The sequence below is a fragment of the Lonchura striata genome, chromosome 7, assembly GCF_050655825.1.
Source record: "Lonchura striata isolate lonStrDom1 chromosome 7, ASM5065582v1, whole genome shotgun sequence".
NCBI lineage: Eukaryota > Metazoa > Chordata > Aves > Passeriformes > Estrildidae > Lonchura > Lonchura striata.
Window position 1 is genome coordinate 30,594,196 of NC_140709.1, and position 13,755 is coordinate 30,607,950.

The window sequence follows — 13,755 nt, forward strand, 5'->3', positions numbered from 1 at the left end:
GTCCCCCCCGCGCCGGATTTCTCCGGGAATCACCCACGCACGACTCCTTCCGGCCGTCCCCGCGCCCCCCCGGCCGCCCCGCACGTACTCCGCAGCTGGCCGCCGCCGCCGGCTGCCCGGGGCTCCCCTCGGTGCCGTCCCGGGGCCGCAGACTCAGCCCCGCCGAAGTTCCTGCCCGCGCCCCCCCCGCCCAGGCTCCTCCTTTCCCATCGACGGGGCGGGTGGGCGAGCCTGTCCCCGCCACCGCCTCGCTGCCGCCGCCGCCGGGGGGGCGCGGGGCCGCCCCGCCGCACCTCGCCTCGTCGCGGCCGCGCCTTCGCCGTGCGCGGGGGCCGAGCGGGCGGCAGGGAGGGAAGGAAGGAGGGGAAGGGAGGGGAGGGAAGGGAGGGATGGAGGGAGGGATGGAGGGAGGGAGCGGCCCCCGCCCCCCCGCACGCCGCCCCCTCCCGCGCGGTCACATGGGGAGAGCCCGCGCGCGCTCCGCCGCCCGCCCACGCGCGGCCGCCGCGTGACGCAGCGCCCGGCGGGGGCGGCACCGGCAGCGGCAGCGCCCCCCCGCGGCCGGACCGCGCCGGGGCCGCGACCCCGCCGCGCCGCCCGCGCGGGACCCGCTGCCCTGCCCGGGGCCGGCACGCTGCGCTGCAGAAACCCCTGCGGGAGCACCGAGCGTCGGCTCGAGCGACGACAAATGGGAGCACGGCGTTGTTGTACGATGGAGAATCGGTTAAGCTGTGAGTTTTCAGCGTTTCAGTGATAAAATTAAGTAATAAGTAATAAATTAAGTAAGTCATACTTAGTGCAGATAACAATAGAGCAAAATAATTACACGTGTGGAAAAAATTAGCGAGTGAGGGGAAAAAAAGCCACACTAAGTTAAGCTTTTCTTGTAGGCAATGTCCAGCTCTGCCTCGAGCTGGCAATACCTTTCACACAGGTTTTCCTTTCCTTTCTCCTTGCCTGCTAATCCATACCTTGGCTGTTTGTCTGAACGGGGTCAGGCCAGGCAGGAAGCACAGTTGTGACCTGGCTCCTTGGTAAACAACTCCGAGCAAAATTGAATTTCTCCTTCAGGTTTTCCAATAGAAGGCTGAGGCTTTGTAGCATCTATGTCAAATCACTGTCACCAAAACTACATAAAAACATCTAAAAATTAATACATGATCTCGGAACAAAGTTTTAAAAAGCTCTAAACACGCAAGGCTGCATTCTGGAGCTGGGGAAACGCAAGCGCCCTTTTTTCCATACCCTTTTCATTTTGTAACACCCAAACTCTGAAAGCTTGCATTCCTGCACGGGGTATTTCCCAGTTTCCCGGTGAGTTGTGACCCTGGATTGCGTTGGGCGTGCGGGCAGTGGGGCAGGACACTGGTGGGTGTCACACAGGAGCCCTCTGTGTGTCCCTGGCGCTGCCCACGCAGGCACGGCACGCACGGGTGGGCGGCTGGAGGGAGCTCTGTCTGCATTACTGCACACCCCGACCAGGCACGCTGCTCTCCAGCCTGCTGGCAAGGCCGTGCCCCAAATCAGCGCTTGCCCAATCTGAAAATCAGCCCACGGGTGAAGGTGACTGCACGGAAGGGATGCTGCCTGAGGAAAAATACCTGGTGCCTGGAGGAACAGGCAGCACCTTTCCCTAGAGCCCTTCTGCAAAGCAGAGTGTCAATCAGCCCGGCTTTTCCCCAAAACTGGAGCGACTGGGGCTGTCTCCTCGTCTTTGGGGTGTGATCCCAAAGATCCCAGTATCCCAACAAGGCAGATGAGGAGGCAGAGGCAGCTTTTCTCCCTGGCATGCTGTGGTTCCCATGAGAAAACTCCATTGCGCATTGCCCAGCAAAACCACAAAAATGTTCACAGCACTGCCTCCCCTCCACCCACTCAAAATGTTTTTGCATACGCCTCTAGGCACTACAATCATGGTAATTAAAGCTGTAAAATATTATTAGTATCACACTCCTATACACTTTTCGTCCTAAACGCTTTAGATACCATGCAACAGAAATTCAGCCACTCCCGTGGAAAAAAAAAGGAGTAGGAACAATGCACATCAAGGTGGAAAGCCAAATTTGAAAAGGGATGCCCAACACAAATCCCTTCTCTCACAAGAAGCTCCTGGGACAGCACTGAAGTCCATCCCTCTATCTAGGGATAGAGAGACTAACACCACTGCTCCAGGAGCATTTCAATGGATTTGTGGAGATTCTCATACCACTTAGCTGTGCTTCCAGGGGCTGCTAGTGAATGAGGTGCAACTCAGCCCTGGGCTACTGAATATATCAAGGCAAGTGTAGGAAAGGTTTGAATAGACTCTAGTCTCCACTGTAGTGTGACCTTAGGAACAGGAACAGCAGCATATCTGCTCCAGTCTGGCATCTCACTCTGGCGAAGAGGAATAGGACAAACGTGCTCTGCTGTCTCCTTTCACCAGCAGATCTGAGAATGCTGGGCAAACAGCCAGTGGCAGCCAACAAATTGAGATTTCCCCAGCAGAAAAGCAGGGAAGTGTTTCTAAAGTGTTTTTTAGCACTCTCCTATCATTAACATTCAAACACTTTCCTGTCTAGGTACTGTTTCTGCTTACATCCCACAGAGGACACACAAGCTCTGAGTCTGCTCCCTCTCCCATGTGTCCTGACATCTGGAGGTAAAAGTTTCCTTCAGATGTTGCCCCGCATAAATGGGACGGGAGGGATGGATAGAGTTGTGTTAATTTTATAGCTGTTCTATTCAGTATTTAAATGGTTGTTAGTGTACTAAGAGTACAGGTAGGTAAAAGCAAAAAATTGTAACACTAAGTGAATAAAACACTAAAAAAAGATGAAGGTGGCAGAACTCCACTTCTATTTCAGATCTCCTTTCCTTCCAAAAATGCTTACAAGCTAGGGAATAAATGCCAAAATTTAAGGCCCTTAGCTAGCGTGGACTGCCTGATCTTCATGACAGAGACCCTACAGAGTGCTGAAAAGCTTGTGATGAACTTCCAGGGTAAGGTATAAAGAGCGCACGCACCCTTGCACCCACACAAACCTTCTACACGTGCTTTTTCTACCACCGTGCTAAGGTACCTGGGTGGAAATCATTGCAATTCTGGCCAATTCCACGAAGTGATTTGGTCCCTCGAGACCTCCAAACAGCGAGGAACGGGCTCATGTGCGGCGCACGCAGACTTCAGGCAGAGGTGTTCTGCCTCTCCCCAAGGACTCCCCGCAGCCAGTGCTGCACAGGAGTCATGTCCCAGCGGGCTCGGCCAGGGGCAGAACATGCCCTGCCTGCCGTGGAACATTTGCAAGGCTGAGCTGAGCAGGGTGGGGAGGTGGAAGGGCTCGGGAGGGGAAAGCCAGAGATGTGCCGTCACCTCCAGGGAGCCGGGAGCACCTCCGCAGAAGCGGCTCCGTCCTTCCCCGCCCAGCACACAGACCCGGCTGGTGCAGTCTGACACACTGATGTTCTGCCTGATTAAAGGAAAAAGAGATTGGAATCGCACATGGCACAGGGACACTTCCATAATGTACAGAAGAAGTCTGCAGATGATCAGTTCTCTATTTCCTCAGATTCCCCAGATTGTGAGATTGATGAGGAATCTGAGTAGGGTACAAGCACTACAGAATCAAAGGCAAAGGAAAAAAAAAAGAAAAAAATCAGCAGTGAGCAATTATATTCAAGGAGACAAGACAGTAAGTCAGACCCAGAGGCAACTCCAAGGCTGCCAACACAGCAGCTGGTATTGCAGAACATCTCCGTGGTCGGTCCCAACCTCCCTGACTGCCACTGGAGGAGCGGAGGGGTGCTGGAGCAGAGGAGCAAAGTGCAGGGGCGTGGGTGCAAGCTTGCCCTAGTTTGCCTCCTCCTAGCAGGTCACAGCTGCTGGCTGGGGCACAACACACACACAAGTACTCCTGAAAATGCATGTTGAAGCATATTTCTCAGGGAGGCTATTAATACCTGTGAACAAAACACTGGAATTGCTTGCTGTTAATAGAGAAGAATGTATTGCATAAAAGGCAAATTTCATGAGCTGTCATTGAGAAAGCTGCAGGGTCTAGTGGCTGTACCATGTCGCTGGGGACAGAGACAGCTGCATTCCCTTTCTAGCTCTCCTCTGCTGACATTGGACAAGTTATTTCACCTTGCGGCACCTCAGTTTCCCCATCTGGATATTAGGATAATGATTCGACTGCTTCCTCAGTGGAGCAATGCTAGATCTGCTGATGAAGAGGGTCAGAGGCAAGCATTATTATTTAGCATCATAAATATTCATACCATTGTGCAATGGGCAGGACTTGCTGAACAGACGACAGCCCTCGTTAAGGATCAGAAAGTTGACAGTCTCTATAAATTCACTCAATGCAACAAAGAACAAATATGGAGCTGCATGTATTTTTGGCAGCTATGCCATCTGACTGAATGCATGGTTGGTAAAGGAATTCTGAAGAAGAGTTTGCATGCTTGGAGCATATAAATCTGAAAGTGGCCTCAAATTAATAGGAGGGTACCCCAGACACAGAAGGGCTGCACAGGATCAGGTGGAGCACAGGATCAGGTGGAGCAGAGCTTCCAGGTAAAAAAGAAAGGCATCCAAACTTGATAGGATGATGCAAGCTAGGAGAATAGGGTCAGGGCTGAGTAGCAGAGGAAATTATCTCATCAACATGGCAAGTGATATCTTTCTATTGATTTTCAAATGAATAGACTTTATGGCCAGGAGCAACTGTTTAAAATCATAAATCATCATAATCTCACCTCTTGTGCCCTGGAGATCAAAGAATTTCATCTAGTCATTTGAATTACATTAATCCTATGTAAATAAAACAGTGCACTAATTATAATCAGTTGGAAGACACAGATGCATCACAAAGACCTATGAGCATACAGTTAATACAAAACAACTTTGCTAAAATTTAGCCTTTAGTTTTCCTCAAAACAGGCACAAACCTGGAAATGACTCCATTTTAGAGTTGTGGCTGTGTGATATTTTGGTTATGGCCATTTCAGCAGCTTGGGACACACACGTCCTGCTGCTGCTCTCCCTGGAGGCACAGATCCCAGTGCTTCCAAGCTGGAGGCAGGGCAGGGTTGCACCAGGGGCATCTCATGGCCACTCTGGCACTGCTCATGTGGCCACCCCACAGCCCCACGCTGCTTCTTGCAAGGGCCAGAAAGTGCTGGCACACACGGTACTTCGGTGTCACCTGAGCACTTGGGAAGCAGGGCTGGGAAATGTGCTGAAACAGGGAGCTCCAGAACTGAACATCTTCACAGGTTCAGCCTGTGTCTGACAAAGAGCTTCATCTGAAAAGCACAGGGAGGAGAAGGAGGAACAACTCCTGAGAAGACAAAATATACTATTTCAATGCTTTCAAAAGAGCAGGGCTGAACTTTTTGCTTTGAAATGACCTGTTTCTGATTAAAAAGCACTTGAAAATATAAAAACAACATTTAAAAAAAAAAACTGGGATAAAATTGCTTTTGAGAGCTCAGCATGCTGAGTACTGTGATGCTGGAATCATCATTTTGGCTCGGACTCACTGCTTTAGTCAAACAAAAATTACAGACAGAAACACAGAAATAGTGCTTGTGACAGTTTGACTTCTGTGCCTTTCAGCCATAAATCCAAAAAGGCAATTATTTGCCCAGTCCTAATAGAGATCAAGTGGAAGGAAAAAAAAAGAAAAAAGAGAAAATACACTGCCTATGAGTACACACCTAGTTTTGCTAGGGTGAAGCTTGTAAGAGACCTCTATGAAATGACCAGATGGCATCAAAGGACTCATGACCCTCACTGGGTGGTGACCACGCTGCTGACTGCCACCCCTCCCTCTCCAGCCCTGTCCCACATCCCAAGCAAAGCAATCCAGCCACCACAACACAAGCAAGCAAGGTGCCAGTGAAAGCTACCAAAACTCAGGTGTGCAATGAGGGGAGCGTAAAGCCAACCCCTGAGTCCCTGGGTATTGCCAAGGCATCCCTCAGGACCCTCCTTCAGGGCAGAACTGGTTTATTATTTAATTCCTGGTCCATAAAGGTGGAGACATGAGCACCAGACAATAATAAAAAATTTGTAACCTGGAAATAAAAATACATAAGTGCAAATGGGGGCGTGTGCTTGCAGCTGAGACCAGGTAGCTGTTGGTGCCCTCTGAAATTCCTCCCCCCACTCCCAGAGCAGCATTCTAAACTCCTCACAGGTGAGCCTGGTACATGCTTGCTCTGCAACTTGATACAAACCTCACACCACTGACATTTAGAGCCAGAGGGCAAAATCTTGATGTTGCAGAGGTCAGGAAGTCGTTCACCACTTACTTTGCCATGGCTAAGTAGACATCTGAATCCATGTTGAAGCCTCTTAAAAAAAAGTAAGCTGGCTTTCAAATATGCCATGCATTTGTATATAAAGACCCGACTACCTAAATGTTAGATGCATCAATTTAAATACCCTGTGCCTTGCTTTATCCATCTCTCACCGGTGGCTGAGGGTTATTCACATCACAGCATTTTAGGAAGCCAAGCACTGACAAAGAAGCCCAAAGTCTCCAGGTGAAAGCCTGCAGGAGAGGGGAGTGATAACTACCCTCCTTTTCCAAGTAAGGAGAAGGCTTCTGTGCCTTCCAGCTCCTCTCTTGGCAGTGATCTGTGTGTAGGCAGTGGTCATAATCAGGAAGTGCCTCCTCCAATTTACAGCTGGTGGTACCACCTGTGCCTCTCCAATTCCAGCCAAAACAACCACCTCCTCAAACCCACTTGTAAGGAAGGGCAGAGGATCCAGCTCTGACAGCTCAGAGGGAAAAGCAAGGCTCAGGTTTAAGTGCTGACATTTTCCCTAGATGTGTACCACTGCCTACCAGCATTTTCTTTCTTCTTGTAAAAAAACAATTACAGTGCCTGCTGAGAGAAGGTCACTGTGCCATAACAGCAAGCACCTGATAAGTGACAGGGTAGACATGGGACAGCGAGAGAAAGGGAAGACATTCAAATTTTGCTGGGTCAATGAGCAACCAACATACTTGTCTGTGTGGCAGCTGGAATGGAAGAAAGTGGAGTCATTACTCATCATTTCAAGTCTGTCAAGGACTTCTGGAAGAAAACCAGTGGGTTAGTGATTGCTGGGGAGGCAGGGAACATTTCTGTACAACTGAGACATAGCTATGCATATGGGTGTATGTATTTGCACATGCCTCATTGGTATTATCCTTCTGTCTCCTGTGCTGCTTTTTGATTGCCAGGTCCTGGCCTTCCACCTCATCATGGTTGAAGCCATCTCTCTACCATTGCAGCATCTCAAAAACCAGTTCTGGATTAGCACTCACTGCTTTCATCCACTCCAGACCTCAAATGCAGCGCTTTTACTTTGGAAACTGGAAACCAGAGGAGATTTTAAATAACAGAAATTTGTAAGAATTACACCTCTGGTCAGCCAAAACTAATACCAGAAAGGGTAGTCCCTCTGTTCCTATCAATGGAACTAACAGCAGGGCTTCCCAGACTTCCATTGATGAGATAGTCTGGACAAAAAGGATGGAGGCCACTATGTTATGAACTGGCATTCATTCTGGGGGGCTTAGTTTTTCTAAAAATGCATTCCTTGTGTGGAACATTCTGTGTTCCTGCTCTGGTCTCACTCACAAAACTCTGGTTGACTTCTCTGAAGTGCAAAGGGCCAAGAGGCACTTATTTTCAAATTTACTAAATGCCTTCACTTCCAGTTAATCTGGAGCTGTGGGTGCCAAAACCTCAAGAGAGTCACTTACCCTCATTGCAAATATCATCTCAGCCTCTCTAATGCCACTGGAAGAGTAATAACCTTTTGAGAAGACTTAAGGGCACTTTAAAAGCTATATACCGAAAAAAACAAGAAGATCAGAATGAAAGCCAATAGCTTCTGACATCAGATGAAACACTTCCTTTCAGTTTTTTCTCCTTTTGATTAGCTATTTCTTTTCATTTACATCCCATAGCCTCAAGAAGTTATTTTTGAATGATCTGTTTGCTGCAGATTTCCTGTAGAGGCTCAACCATCTACTTGTCTTTGAGAAAGTAGCCTGCTGCTGCTTGGTCCTACAATTGCTTCCATATGAGCCTAAGGCAGGCAGGTTCTCATCTTCCATTTAGATTTTTTTTTTTTTAATGGATGATGAAAGCAGGAACAATTGAGCCATACAGCTCCCTAAAGCTTTTGATGTTCAGCTTCCCCAGTCCAGCACCATGGTGACACACCAGCACAGGGAACATCCACAGCACAATAACAAAGAAACATACACTTTGCATTTTACAGAAAGTGCTCTTCACATGGCAAAGCATCTGTCCAGACCTATAAAGCAGGTAGTTTATTGTCTTTTAAGGCACCCCTGACTCAATGCCACAAGTCACTCTCCTTGAAAAAGGGAGGATGTTATTTTTTCTGCTAGACTCTGTATCCGTTCATCAAAACCCCTGTTCAAACCATGCATTGAAAAGTTGGACTTGATGATCCTTGTGGGCCCCTTCCAGCTTAGACAATTCTGTGATTCTGTCCCTGCTGAATTCACACATTCACTCCCAACCCCCTGAAACTGGGGCTGTCTTGTCACTGGGATCCAGCACCAGGGGGTTCTGACCCATGCTTGGGATATCCTGGTGCTACTGACACATAAACAAACCATAAATTTTCTTTCTCTAATCCACCAAGACATGTGTGATCACCTCAGATCAAACCAACACCTCCTGGGACGGCTGGAAGCACACAACACACATCACCAGCTCCAGCAGCTGTCACCAGTCCCACCCGTGGCCACCTCCATGGGATCTAGAGTAAGGAGTCCCACTGCTTTCTTCCTGTAGCTACTTCCTTGAGGTAGACCACCAAATTTTGCCTTTTCCTGACATACAGCCTAGGTGGTGGTGCCTGAGAAGCATCAGTGACAGCTGGATGAAAGGGAGCAAAGCCTTGTGATCTGTCACAAAGTGACTGCTGGCCAACACAGACACATGGGACCTGGGGTTTAGCAACAAGCAAGCAAAAACCAAGCCTGCAGCTTTGCTTTCCTCTGTGCAAGTCTGACATCACTGAGAAAGGTCACACATAAGTAAAACCCCACTGAATACACTGAAATACACACAGAACAGAACCTCTTCCAAAGGGTTTGCTAAGAAAACAAAGCAGAAAAGACACGGTCACCTTTGAGTATTGTGTGGATGGTTGCAAAATTGACTCCAATAATTGCTTTCTCTTTCCAAAATTCACTGCCATCTTTTCAAAGAATAACATATGACCTGGTTAAGGTGCTGATCCACAACAAGGTGATGAATGCTATCAGGGCTGGGAGCTTTATCCCTTACCTAACATTTCCTGCAATGAAACATTCTGGCAAAACTTTGACATGGAAAATTTCAATCCAAATAATTAGGCTGAGTTAACTTGAGTTGATACATCTTCTTACCTGTTTTGAGGAGTCTTGTATCACCATTCTCACTAGAGAAAACATTAAAATTGCTCGCTACACCCACTACCTTCAGGAGCAGGGATAAGTTGGTCTGGTGTTACCCAAAAGAAACAGAGAGCTGGAGATCTAACATGATCAAGTGTTTTTGACAACAGATGATTTTTTTTGGTAATGAGCAATTTTCCTCATTCTGTAAGCCTTTTCCACACCGAGATTTATTTTTAGCACTGGCAAGACCTAGCTCATTAACATACACAGAAGATTTTACAGTAAATTAGTATCACCGTTCATTGCAATGTGTGCAATTTTGCAACCTTCCAAAAGTAGGACAGGCTTAATTTTACCTGTTTCAAGGGTGTTACTGACCCCTCACATGTACTGCTAGAGGGAAGATAAGATGGCAGATCCTGCATCGTGCTGGGAATATGGAAGAAGCTGAATACCCAAAGGCTGCTGCTGCATTTCTCTTTTCCATTGTCTTTTCTCTGAGGGAACTGTTTAGAGAGAGATTAAATGACTGTGGGAAAGAAAAAAAAAGTGTGAAAAAGGGAACCTGAAAAAGTAGCAATGAGAGGTCATTAGAAACCTCTTGAACAGTTGAGAATGTTTCAGGTTGTTGAGAAGCAGAACTGTTCATCTCTGTGCCACATGCAAAGTCAGTGAACTACACTATTTTCCCTCAGCTAAACACCAGCTTATTCAGATTTCAATCATGTAAGCAATTAAAAAGAATTGTTTTCCCTCAGCTGGTAGGGTTTTTTTCCCCACAAAATACTGACAAAAAATGGCACATGTTTATCCTCTTTCTTGAATTTACTTTATTTATGCCAAAATTAATTTCTGATCTCTAATATTTGCTCCAAAAAAATGGTGACTGAAATAGAAAGCAAGACTTTCCATCTGATTAAATGTTTTTATGGTTTATGGTCACACAAGACCCACTGCCCAGTGCTTTCCTGCAATTGCTTCTCAGCATTTAGAAATTCCTAATCAACAAGGAACACATCTGGGATACCCAACCACAGGATTTCAGGGAAAAGAAACTAAAAGGAGAAGCATTTCAGAAGTGACAGTGGCATAAGAGATAAATATGGGGAAAAAAAGTTGGAAGGTTGGCCTAGCACTTACCCACAGATCCCAGCAGTAGTTCCAGGCAGGATTTATTCTAGTAATAAAAATACCTGGGGGATACAGGTATCCTAACATGACAGAAGTGGCAGCACTGGTAGAGCTGAGTTACATAAACACAGTGTCACCTTCTCCCTGCCTGCCTGCATCTCACCAGGTACAGAGCAGGTTCTGTGGGATCACAAATGGGCAATTTTGTTAGCAGAAGACTTGGGAGCAGATGAAAGCTTGGGTCCACCATCCCCCAACATACCTGCTAGAGAAGCTGAGCTGGTACAGGGTGGAGAAATTAACTGTGCTAGATAAAGGAGTGGTTTTAAAAACTCATTTTGCCTGGAGCACTGAAGAAACCAATAGAAGGAATAGCAGCTTTGCAAGGGATGCAGCTGCATGCCACTCCTTTTTGAGGGTGAGCTGTGATACTCCACTCTTGTCTACTGAATTCTTCCTCAGGGAATTAGAAGCTGGAGGAAAATTAGGGGGTTTTATTTATTTCTTTTCACCAATCCATTGTGCAGCATTCTTTATCTATGATCTAATAACTCCTTTAGCATTCATAACTTCTGTGATTCCAAGCAGAGGAAAAATGCGATAGGATTTTGCATGACTCATGGGTCTTGTGAAATGCTTTTAGACAGCTCATCTTTCAAGCTTTTTACCCTGATTGAAGCAGGGTAAAACCCCAAATTCTGTGAAATGGTCTGCACACCAAGTTTCTACAAAGCATGCTGATTTTTAAAGGTGATTTTCTTCTGAATATACAAATATTCTGGAAAATTTGACAAATATCTACCTGATTAAGTCCACAAAGGTGTGTTTCTACATTCTTGGGTACATTCTTACATACCTGCTCAGAGCTTCAGGCTTTTATCTTTTTTTTTTTCCCTTTCTTTAAAATCAAGGCCAAATTTTCAACTGGCAAAGTAGATCTGCAGATTGGTGCTTGTTAAGCCAATGGGAAGTTTTACCTGAAGTTTGCAGAGTTACACTGCTCTCAGCTCTGCTGCCATTCTCAGTTGTGTGAATGCACACAGGGCCACCAGAAATCTGATTGCCAAAGATCACTCAGCTTTGTTTCTAGTGGGCAACTGCCATATGGATTCCCCTTTCCATGATGTGCCTGCATCCCTTCTCCTCCTCCCTTACCTCATTAGGGCTTATGACAGAAAAGCAAGTCATTGCCTGGAGCTCCTCGAGAAGCAAAGCACAGCTGCAAGCTCTTCATGCCTTTCCATCAGCATTTTTGTGGCACAGCAGCAATGCTCTGTGCATCACAGGCACTGAACCTGACTGCTGTTCACCTCCAAAACCCTCCCAAGTTGTCTGTCCTCTTCTTTGATCTTTCCATCCATCCCTTTGGTCACCAGAACAGGAGCTCTGAGCTTTCTAGTTTTCAAATGCCTGCATTGATTATGGCATTGCCGACCTCAGCCAAGAGCTTGGCAATTTTCCCTGGGACAGAGAGGCTCTGTAGGGAGGGAATGGACTCAGGAGGCAGCAAGAGAGAGCAGAGGCATCTGAAAGTCATCCTTCAGTGCAACTTTCAGAAAGCAAAGCTGTGACCAACACACAGAGTGACAGGATGCAAATGGGGACATCTGAAAACCCTTTCCCACAGCGGGGAGAGTTGTTGTGCTGCTGTTCCAAGTAACTTCTCTTACAAGGCTTACTAATAACAACAATTAGGAGTAGTAGTAATAATAATAATAATGGGTCATGGAAGAAATTTGGGGTTCTGACTATTATTCAGTAGGGAGTGAAACATATCACAACTATCTCTTTTAGAAGTGCTGGGAAAACCTGACATAGTTAAGGATTAAAGTACCAGGCAGATGTGACATTTAATATCTGAACTGCCATCAGACAGGAAATTGCACTTTAAGTTGCATTGTTATCCAAGTTAATAATAACACTAATAAAAGAAATAAAGAAAAAATAAGACAGTTCTAACAGTAAGCACTGTGTGCTGTAGCCCCTGACACCCAAGGGTGGTTCCTGTACCACAGCATCCCTTTGGAGCCAGCCCCATGGCTGGGGATGTGAGCAGGCTTCACATGGGCCCCCTGTGCAACTGCATGAAACACACTGCAAGTTTCCAGGTTACACTGTAAACCAAAGAAAAACTAAGACATTTCCCAAAACAAATGAAAGTTATCTCTTCTTTCACTTCCCCTAAATGCTTGTCTCTGAAATGTCTTGCTGCGTTTGCCTCAACCTTTCAATGCTGGAAAGGCTGTGCATGACAGTGGCAAGCTGTGTGGACTGAGTTCTGGCACAGTTGGATGGAGCAGGAAGGAAGTTAAAGGGGAAAAAGCTTCACATTTCAATAGACAGAGACAAGTTATTTCCTATAATAAGGAAACAGGATTTGACAGAATATTTTGTGTTTTAAGCTTTTTATACCTCGCTTAATAAAAACTAACTTCTTTTCTCCTCCTGCCACAGTGTATCGTGATACACTGATAAAATCCTTTCGAAGAACAACATGCACACACAGTATAATCTGACATTATTCCAGTGCTACAGGGAACATCTTGAACATAATTGCACCACATGGAAGTTGACTTGCTATGAGAAAAACACACAAAAAAGCTTTCAAAACAAATCTGTAAACACATTTATGCTCCCAATAGCCATGATAAATCCAATTAAACAGCCAGGATGTGTGTTACAAACTGTCACTAAAGAAGTTAATGCAGTTTCTGTGGCAGGGAATATTCCATCTCTAAGCAAGAAATCCTAGTTCCAAGCTGCCCGAGGGTCATGATTTTATAGTCAAGCCTCATTTGAGAGGACCAATAGCCAAACCAAGACTCTTTAAGCCCAGCTCACCCATATCCCATCCATGCTGGCACTGCATTACCTGACCCTCACTCTGCCTAGTCCCAGCATCACCTTCTCTCTGTGCCATTTAGGGCCTTCAGGATCTCTACTTGCCTCTAATACAAAACAGGTCTTGCAGATCCACGTGCCATGCCCCACACAATACCAGTCTGACCTTCTGCTCCTAATACACTGAAAACATACAGCTGAAAACAACTGGGGAGGAATTCTTTCAGCCTGAAACTGAAGAATTTCTTTCCTGCAAATGCCAGCAGCAAACAAAGGAGGAATGCTGCCATTGGACTGGGAAGGGCGTGGTGTTTTGCAGCATCAGGGAACAAGAGACCCTGGCTGAAGAACATCTGCTTCTGAGGAACATCAAACAATCCAC

General features: G+C 46.6%; 1 protein-coding gene across 6 annotated transcripts in view; it reads right to left on the reverse strand.

Annotated features, from left to right (window-relative positions):
* Positions 1–13,755, reverse strand: part of NAB1 (NGFI-A binding protein 1) — a 47,656-nt gene that overhangs the window by 25,618 nt on the left and 8,283 nt on the right. The window contains exon 1 of one of the 6 annotated variants that reach the window (XM_085585303.1): positions 294–399. The exons of 1 other annotated variant lie outside the window; for it this stretch is intronic. The gene's annotated coding sequence lies outside the window, so the exon portion shown is untranslated. Of the gene's footprint in view, positions 1–88; positions 246–293; positions 400–13,755 lie in introns of those variants that run through there. 4 more of the 6 variants (XM_085585302.1, XM_021531380.3, XM_021531384.3 and 1 more) reach the window with 4 other exon arrangements.